Consider the following 9,871-nt stretch of genomic DNA (forward strand, 5'->3'; position numbering starts at 1 on the left):
GAAGAGAATTCAAGTTGTGGATATATTGTGATGTTGATATTTTAATGGTTTCCAGATGGTTACTTTACTTTTTCTTTAAACATGTTTTCCTTCCTGTTTCTATCTGCTTGCTGCTTTGAGTTGACTTTAAAGTGCAAATTTTTGGGGTGCATTTCTCTGTACAGCATGTCATTGAGATCCTGTGATCACTCTGTTGATCTTGGGACTCCAAGAAATACTCATCTTAAGCTGCTGCAGAAGTAATTAGTAAAGGAGATAACACTGGGAGTGGAGAAATGGAGTTCCAATAATATTGGGTTGAAGATGCGAGAAGGAAAGGAAAAAAGAGAATTAAATAGAGAAATAAAACCCCTAGGCTGGGTAGGTGACCTTCTCCTAATACGTGCTGCATGCTGTAGTAAGTACACAGGTGTTGAAAAGATTGACAGAATATACAGGAGAGTAGGACTAATGTAATGATTAAGCAAATCAAAACTGATATCAGCCAGAGTTCGGATTGTTTAGATTATCTGATAGCCCCTTCTCCGCTGCTGGGAGTGCTGGAGCACGTATGTGGAGAAAAGGGCATGGTCACGCTTGTATTGGTTTAAACAACATAGTATTTATTCACTTCATGTTCAGCTGTCTGAGATCTGCTAATGCTGAGTTAATTTAATGTTGCTGTGGATATAGTAACAAATCAAATGGGCTATTCATTTTAGTTTAGTATTAGTCAAATATGCTGTTTAAAATCTTTTCACCCTGGTGACAGGGCAATCATTGTTGTAGGTGACAAAAATAGTATCTTTAAAATATTGGGAAAAGTGAATGAATTCTGTGTGCTTTCATTTATGGAAACTGTTTCAATGCAAGTTAGCTCCAAATACGGATGTTTACTGCTTAACTAAGTTCTCTTGGAATATATTGCTTCTTGTTATTCCCCTAAAGTCAATCATAGGGTGCTACTTTGCTGTTACTGTACGTATTATGAATAAAATGCTCACATACACTGAATTACACAAAGGTAGGTCTGTTTCTGGAACCAAATGTTTTCTGACTAAAGAAAAAAAATCTTTTTAATAGATGTCGGTAGGTAAAGTAGTACCTTTGTACAAGGGGCCTTGAATATACAAGATTTCCTTTTGAAAATATTATCTTATTGTGAGATTTTTGAGTTGAGTAAATTTTTTCTTTTCTAAAAGATTAGCTGAACTTGCAGTTCAGGATTTGCTTTTGTTCCTTGGTAGGGATGCACTTTTTCCTGATTACTAGTGGCAACTATGTAGTTTCAAGCTGCATTATGGAATTAAAGGGCATTAAACACATCATATACTCCATGATGTGCGTAATTCAGGAGATCCAAGCTTCTGGAAAAATGACACCTTTGTTACAAGAAATAGTTTGAAAATGTGAATTCTGAATGTTCAAAAGTTAGAAGGTCAATAAGGAAGAATCAGAAATCCTTGTAAAATATGAGCCAAAATGTGTATTTTAAAATGCGTGTAAGTAGACATGAATATCCTCATTCTTATGGTACATTTCTCTTGGCTTTTGTCTTGGAGAGATCAAGTGAATTTGGCTGATTTACTTTATGGAAGACTATGTTAAAGTGAAGGACAAATACAGACTCCTAAGAGGAAGTGAAGTATAATGCTGGAGGATTCTCCATCGTGAATCTCCTCCCAACCTTTTACCTTGTCTAACAGCAGACAGGCTGGAACACTTTACTCTTATAAGTGAATATACACACTGTAAATTCCTTATGGCAGTGATCCTGCCTGTTTCTGTAAAATACTCTGCATAGCAGTGAGTCTGTACTATCTAAATAGCAATAGATCCAGTAGAAGCAACTAGAAAACCATCTTATTTTGGCTAAGAATCCATCAAGGGAATCTAATGAAAATGAGAAGAAAATGCATGCCAACTGAGAGAGCTTTTGATGTATCACTGTTAAGTGAAGAACCTGCCAAGCCATTTCAAACAGTGGAAGAGAAGGGATCAGGAACCCCTAAAGATGCACCCGTGCTTTTAAGAAGGATAGGAGCAGTGTCAAACCAGTCTGGTTCTCCAAATTGCCAGAAACACCATAAAGCTGCAAAGCTTCCTGCATGTCAGGCAGTGAAGGAGGCTTATACATCTAAGAGCTGTTGAACTCCTGTGTGTGGGAGAGGCATTAGCTTTAGCATGAAAAAGGTATCAAAAGCAACACATCCCTGCTCTTTGGAGAGGTATATAGATCTAATCATCAAGTCATCTGGGTTTGTAGCATCAAACACCTGATCAGAAATTGATTCTCTTACTCATGTTGGACAGTACTGTAATTTCATAATTAATTTCAGCTGTGGAACGGGGGAAGAGAGGAGGCAGAAGGAGCCTAAATCCTTTGGACCGGTGAGAGCCGGAGCTGTGTACACCCTGATTATCAAAGTTTTCATGAGGTTTCTCTGATTAAAAAATGTATCAGAAAAGCCAATGAAAAGACAGGCCAAGGTTTAACATTTTCCATGTAATAGGCCGGGCATCGCACCTTGTAAGGCTCCTGGCAACACTGAAAGCTTTTCCCAGTGTGTCCAGTGAGGGGAGAATCTTCCAGTAGCCAACAAGGCAGGTTTGTGCGTCAGAATGGCATGAAGACAAAAGATTCTCAACCACCTTTCCACTAATATGCAAAATATGAAGTAAAACAGGTCTTGTAAGCAGTTCCATTACCAGTTGAACATGTTAGAGTTCTCTGTGCAGTTGGCATCTAATTGCAAAACTAGGGACTAATATTTGCATAGACTGACTTAGCAACTTTAAGAACAATTTTAATTTCACTTTTGAGTTTCTGTAGAAGAGCCTGATACTTTTTGATTGATTCAGAAGTTTTGCTGGTTGTGGTTTGTTTTTTTTTTTTTCGTGGGACAGATTCAAGCTCGGACCAGCTGTACAAATGATTTTCCTATGCTTTTGATTGAAACTTTAAATAAATTACATTTATGCATACATCACTTCTATAAAATATAACCTCAATAATATCAAATATACCTTCCCCAGAAACACTGGTCCAAATGAAGAGAAAGAGACAGTAGGACTGTAGCTTCCTCGTGGATCTGATATAGACAGTAGAGCTGCAAATTTTGACTCACCATAGACTCAAATGTTCCATGTGTCAGTGGAAATGGGTGTGAGCTGGTGTCATTTAGACTTTCCTCTGAGCTCTTAGAATACTAGGAAATCTACTGTGCTCATGAGGCCTTTATTTTGGATTATTTTTTAATGTTTCAAGTAATAAATTAAAAAAAGTCTGTCTGTTCTCTGAAGCTGTCTTATTGCAGTAATTATGTATAGGTTTGAAAAAAGACATACAAGTAAAATGCTGGTTTAACAGATGATGCGCATTCATAAGAATTACTCATTGAAATTCGTTCAGACTCAGAGGGATCCTGAAGTAGCAACTGCAAATTCAAGCAAACAGGCTATTGAATTGTATCAAAGCAAAATTTGAAAGAAAAGTATTTGTATGTTGGAAGTCGGACCTTGTAGAAGCAGGTAGCTTGGTGCATAGTGAATAACTAATCAACAGAAGATTTATTCTTCAAGGACTGTTTCCCATTAGAGCTTTTCCTGTATAAGCACTTATTGGTTGACCTCAAAGCACTGCATCCTTTTGAAATAATGGCTTACTAGCTGGGCATTTTATCCCCAGCTGACTGGTGTCATCACAAATGAATAAATCATGTATATTTACTTCTATTACAGTATTAAGATTTGTCTTAACAAAGATAAGAATGCTCCTATTAATGTGCAGGAAGGGCTGTGTGGGAGAGAAGCTGAGAGGGTGGGTAACTAAAAAACATGAGAGGACAGAATAGAATGGCTACTAACAACATCAGTAGAAAAATGGTCATTCTCATAACATTGTCATCTGTCCTTGCCAGTGGCAGAGAGAAAACTATTTGTGCTTACAAATGTAAAGATTTTGAATAATGGAAAACAAAAATAAACAGAGCAAGTGTAGATGTGATGTCACCTGGTAGTTTTTAAGTGTCTTCTAGGTGCGAATTTTTCCAGGAGTTGGAATAAATATTTATCAGTTTTGGGGTCATTGAAAGCTAAACCTCAGCCAATGGGTCTCAAAGTGCCTCCAAGCAGCAACGTGTAATGCTTTGTCAGGTAATACTGCTGTTGCCTTCACTTGTGTTTTGAGGTGATGGTAACAGAACTGATGGAATGAGATAAGAAATTAAGAGAAGGAAGCTGTAGAATTGCTTCCTGTCAAAAAGGACAGAAGTACTTAGCACAGTAAAAGGTAAAAATGTACCAAGATGTCCTGGTTTAGGCTGGGATAGAGTTAGATTTCTTCCTAGTAGCTGGTATAGTGCTCTGTTCTGGATTGAGTATGAGAATAATGTTGATAACACACGGATGTTTTAGTTGTTGCTGGGTAGTGCATACAATAGTCAAAGACACTTCAGCTTCTTACGCCCTGTCAGCAAGAAGCTGGGAGGGGGCACGGCCAGGAGAGCTGACCCAAACGGCCAAAGGGATATTCCATACCATATGATGTCATGCTCACTATATAAACTGGGGGGAGTTGGCTGGGGGGCGGCAGCTGCTCCTTGGGAACTGGCTGGGCATGGATTGGTGCGTGGTGAGCAATTGCATTGTGCATCACTTATTTTTCTTTTGTTGTTGGTGTTGTTCTTATTTATTATTTATTTTCCCTCCCTTTTCTGTCCGATTAAACTGGCTTTATCTCAACACATGAATTTTTTTTTTTTTTTCCCATCCCACTGTAGGGGGGAGTGAGTGAATGGCTGTGTGGTGTTTGGCTGTCTGCCGGGTTAAACCACAACACAAGGTTAGTTCTCTGGAAGCCAACACACTTGGCTCTCTTTGGACCTTGCACAACTGTGAGCAGAAAAAAGGGAACCAATACACTTAGGGATAGAAAGAAATCTGGACTCAGAAGTCTCAACTCTCAGAAGTTGTTCCACAGAGGTGCAAAAACGTTTGAGTGCTCATAAGCCAACAGAATTTATATATGCAATGTGAATTTGGACACCAAGTTAAACAATGAATTATGCAAACATTCTTCTAAAATACTTCCGATATTCAGTACAGGCTCAGATAGTTTCAATTACACTTGTGTTGGAGGGTAATAGCAGAGTGAAGCCCTCATCTAAGACACTTATAGTGATCTTAGCCAAAATCATTGCAATAACTACTAGGATTAACATTTTTGAATGCAGTTTGTGGGTTTTTTTTCCCCCCTTTACATGACGCTTTATTTTTCATACAGTATGACATTCTTCCTGAGAAAAAGGAATAAAGCCTACAGGAATCTGGTTTTAGAAGCCTCTGTAAAGAAGATAGTTGGTTGGGATAATTTGCCTGAACTCTCACATTATAGGTGACAAAGCTATGAATTCTTTTTCTGATTACACCTTACCCTGTCTGTAGAATGGTTTAGTGGTCTTCCTGCTTGGATACTGCGAGCCATCTCTGAATAGCTAATGAAGGAGATGCAATGCTAAGAGCAGTTAGCAGCGTCTCGAGAGCTGATCGGTGTCATACGCACCGTACGGGCAGACAAGGCTGGTCACCGCTGGGGAAGTTACAACACACAGAACTGAAGATGTAGCCATGGCTCTGAGTGACAGTGACAGCCCCCTTTCCTGCAGACTAGGAAAGGTGAAGAGCTGCTTGGCAGGGAGCATGATGAATCTTCTAAGGGGGCCTGAACAGTGGGAGGGTAGTTAGTGTGTAGGAGGGAGTGACTTCAGGGCATCGTGTCTCTACAGCCCCCCCAGGCATGATACTCAGCCTTAATGTGCAGTTGAACCCCTGTAACTATTTCAGAAGAGAAGCTTATTAGTCATAATTTTGTAGCTGAAATATTTCTACCTGCAAGCCTTCTACCTCACTGAGAAGAATGTAATTTTGTTGGTAAAAATAGCAGCACTGTAAGTCTTTCTCTTTTGAAACAATTTATTTCAAACAGATATTTTAATTAGTATTTTTACACAGATGCAAAAAAGCCAAGTTTATTCTCAACTTTTTAAATCAAAGCCAGTCTGTCATTATGCTGAGCATTACGTAATGTTAACAAAATAGAGGTGGTGCCTACACATCTTATGCTAACTGATGCACTTTATAGAGATACAAATATCAATTTACGAAAGCAAATAAGTGCAGAACAAACAGTATAAAATCAATTCCCCCATTGCAATGCTAGCAAAAACCGGCACAATCTTCTGTGAACTTACAGAGCAGTTCAAATGCCAGTGCTTATCCACAGCAATATAAACAGGAACGCAGGTGGTAGAATACAGAGCTGGGCCGGTGGATGCACCCAGCTAACCGGTGTCCTGATTCGCCTGTTATCTTAGTTCTCTGCAGATCTGCACTGGTGCAATCCAGACTACTGCAGCTTAAAAATGAACCACTGACACTCCACCATGATTTCATGTCAGAATGTAATTCCTGTATTATGTTATATTCTATTCTACAACCAGGGATTATTATCAGACATTATTATTCTGTGTAAGTTTTAGCCTTGAAGCGGGTTCAGTCTTTAGTGGGTTTCAGGTTTAAAAACCTACATTTTTGCTATGCACACACTCTTACGTTGCTTGGGTAGCAGCAAAGAATAGAAGAAAAAAATTAGAAATTATCATATCTGTATGAAATAATTCTCAGTTACTGGAAACTTGACTTTTTTCCCTTTTTTCTTCCCACTCCCCCCCGAGATACTGTTGCCTTCACATTTTCATCATGACTCTTTGGTACATCCTTACATTCTGTCAACTTTTGTATATCTGACTTCATATGCCTTGAATCGCTGATCATTTTAATGTAATACATAGAAAATATAAAATTGCAGGAAAAAAAGGAAGGACCTTGAGGTTTTTCACCTTTTAACATGTTCCCACTGCACATAAGATAAAAGTAGCCAAAAATATTTCCACACCCCGTTGCTTTGTAGTGTTTGCTTGATTCTTAAGAGGAAAAAATGCTTCTCTGCTAGGTCTCCTTAGCCTTTTTAGGAAATATAACAAGATTTTCCCAGGAGAACCAGAAAATGGACAGTTTCTAGAAGACTGAACGTGATGCTGAGGAGTGCAAGCATGTTTTAAGAATATAGGCCAGAAAATAAAGTATAAAAGTGGGATACCCTGAATCTTATTTCGGACTATTTTCCTAGTCCTTTGCACATTATGGACTTGTTCTGCAATAATCCACTCAAGGTCATGTATGGAATTCTAGTCCAATAAGGTTTAGCACCTCCTAAAACCTTTTTTTCTATCTCTTCTAGCATACGTGTATGCATGCTTGGACTTGTTACTTAGATAAGGAGTCTGAAGATTATATTGTTTCTCTATTTTGTGGTGTGGTGGGGAGCAAAAGTAAAGGCATTTCTGCTGCTTCCTTCCCCTTCCTGTGTAAGCAAGATGGGTGATGTCAGAAGGTATAAAAAGATGCATGAATAAATGATTAAGGAACTGGATTACGTATGGTCTGTGAATGTGCTGTATGAGTATTTGGGACCTGAATTCTAAAAATAGTGGTAGAGCAGACTCTGTGTGGTAGGTTTTGGTCTTACTCCCCCCAGCCGCCCCGCTCCAACAACCAGTGATTGCAACTGTTAGATTTCCTGGGACTTTTTATGAAGACTGCTAGTTACACTGATTTTCATGAACTGACTAATTCACCTGGTACTACATGAAAACTTTTTGGCACCTTAATGCCCTTATTTGTAATTATCACTTCTGAAAAAAAAATGATTTATATGGAGATGATGAAAGTTTTTCATAAATGTTAAACTTCTGTTAAGAAAATCCTGTTAAAACCCAGTTACAAGCATTAGTGGCATCTGAGTTTAATAAATGAACAAATATAAATGATCATAGCATGGCAGTTAATGAGGGCTTCCCTTGGAAGACTTTGGATTTAGATACCAAATCTGTAAGCATTTCCCAGCTCATATACACAAATGCTTGGTGCGAGCAAGTCCTGAGATGCTGTCATAGAGAACGCGTGTATTCTAGAGCTGGAGGTTACCCTACCTTGGTAAACCTGTGACATGTCTGAATTGGAAACATATATGCAGATGTTTGATGCACACTTGCTGGTTTTGTCGTCACTATTAAATTCATCACAACTTAACAGAGAGAAGTTCAATTTCCATTTAATTAATGTGCTGTGATACTTTGAGTAATTTCTTTTATAAACATGTAACAAAATCTTTCTTAACTGTGAGTATTTGTCTAAATTCCGTCACTCAAGGTTTCACAATGGCTGAATTTTCAGGAAACATTCTTTGATGTAACATTTAATCATTTAGTTCTTTGTAACTGACTTTTTTGGCATTTTCAGTCACTATTTCATTGTGCCTTAAAATAAAAGCGAAGCTTAAAAATCATAATTTTCTACCTGAAAGAATATTGAAATGAAAGTACATATAAAAAGGATCTAATTACAACATGCAAAAATAGAACAGTAAAAATCCTTCACTTTTAAAGAACTTTGTTTTTAATTGAAGTTTAATCAAATTGCACTTTAGGTGTTTGAGTTCAAACAGAAAGGAAAGCTCAGAGTATTACCCTCAGTCTTACAAATCCTTTCTCCTGTGATAAGTCCTTCACCTGAACAGTCTGACTGATGTCACTGGCTTGAGCCCTCATCTGCCTCAAGTTATATAGCCCAATTCACATGGAAATTAGCCTTTGAAATTTTGGCAGACTGTATTACGGCCACATAATATGCCTACATTAGTCTTCCCTCTCTACAAGACATGGGAAAAAGTTTCTGAGACTGATGCAATGACAGTGGAGACTGTGACTGCCTGAAAGGATGGTGATTCTCTTGTTTGTGGACCATTACTTCAGCTGAATACTGTATGAGGTCTGATCAATGTGAATGTACCATGCATATGTTTGCAGCCACTGCCTGGGCTCTCCGCAGCACGCTGGGGATTTCCAGGCTGATACGAGGTGCTGTGAGAGTATCTGATGATTCACAGCAGGTATTCAGCCACTATGTATGAATGCGTAGTGGTTTGGAGAATGCCCATGAAGAAAAGCCCACAAAACCAAACCCAACAAACACACATCTAGGGAATACAGTAAATCCAGCTCTTCAGAATCATTTCAGAAAGACTGCCAGATAGAAAAAGAGACATGACTGGGGGAAAAGCAGATGTATGACAGAACTAGTCACAAATGCCAAGTATAAATAGGGACAGATTTGTTAAGAAGCAGTTATTGATTCTTGTGCCTTTCCCTTCTGCTTTGATTGATGCCTTCTATTCCCTCTTCCCACAGACAATTATTCATTTCTCATTTTTCTTACAGCAGTGTTCCCATTTTCTTCTGTGCGTAAAGCGTGACCCCTCAGATTTCAGCAAGGCTTCCACTTATCCTTCAGAACTGGCTTCCCCTGCACCGCCTTCAAGTAATTAGCTGACTAAAATCGAGCAGTGAGTGTGGGTGCACTTACCAGAAGTAAGCAAACACGAGACATGAATTCTATGTTTTATTCTTTGTATGTTGCCTGTGTCCTCTATGCGTGTTCCTTGTAGATGCGCTGTGTTTGGAATGAAAACAATCCAGCCAGAGATCGCTTAACTCTCGTTAGAGCTGGGGGATAAGTATGTGGAGAGAGAATGCAGTGAAAATTAACTAAAAAAGTAGATTCAGATCGAAATTCTGCAAGAATATTTTGTTCTTGTTTCTGCTTTTTGTTCTTTTGTTGAAATAAGAAAGGTAATAAATTTAAGTTCATTCTGAAGCTCCTTGTTCTAGATGCAAAGAATGCATCTTTGGGTTGTTTTACGCTCTTTCAATTTTATTCAATTAAAATACTATTTTGAAGTGGAAAGTGTAAATTCAATCTGAAGTGTTTCAGA

The 9,871-nt window shown here is 38.4% G+C and overlaps 1 protein-coding gene across 1 annotated transcript in view; it reads left to right on the forward strand.

Annotated features, from left to right (window-relative positions):
• The window catches only part of LOC142063215 (uncharacterized), a 132,951-nt gene extending 123,415 nt beyond the window's left edge, over positions 1–9,536 (forward strand). Inside the window, exon 5 of the mRNA XM_075106665.1 lies at positions 9,318–9,536. The gene's annotated coding sequence lies outside the window, so the exon portion shown is untranslated. The remainder of the gene's footprint in view (positions 1–9,317) is intronic.
• The last annotated feature ends 335 nt before the right edge of the window (positions 9,537–9,871 follow it).

Source organism: Phalacrocorax aristotelis, chromosome 11 (genome assembly GCF_949628215.1).
Source record: "Phalacrocorax aristotelis chromosome 11, bGulAri2.1, whole genome shotgun sequence".
Classification (NCBI taxonomy): domain Eukaryota; kingdom Metazoa; phylum Chordata; class Aves; order Suliformes; family Phalacrocoracidae; genus Phalacrocorax; species Phalacrocorax aristotelis.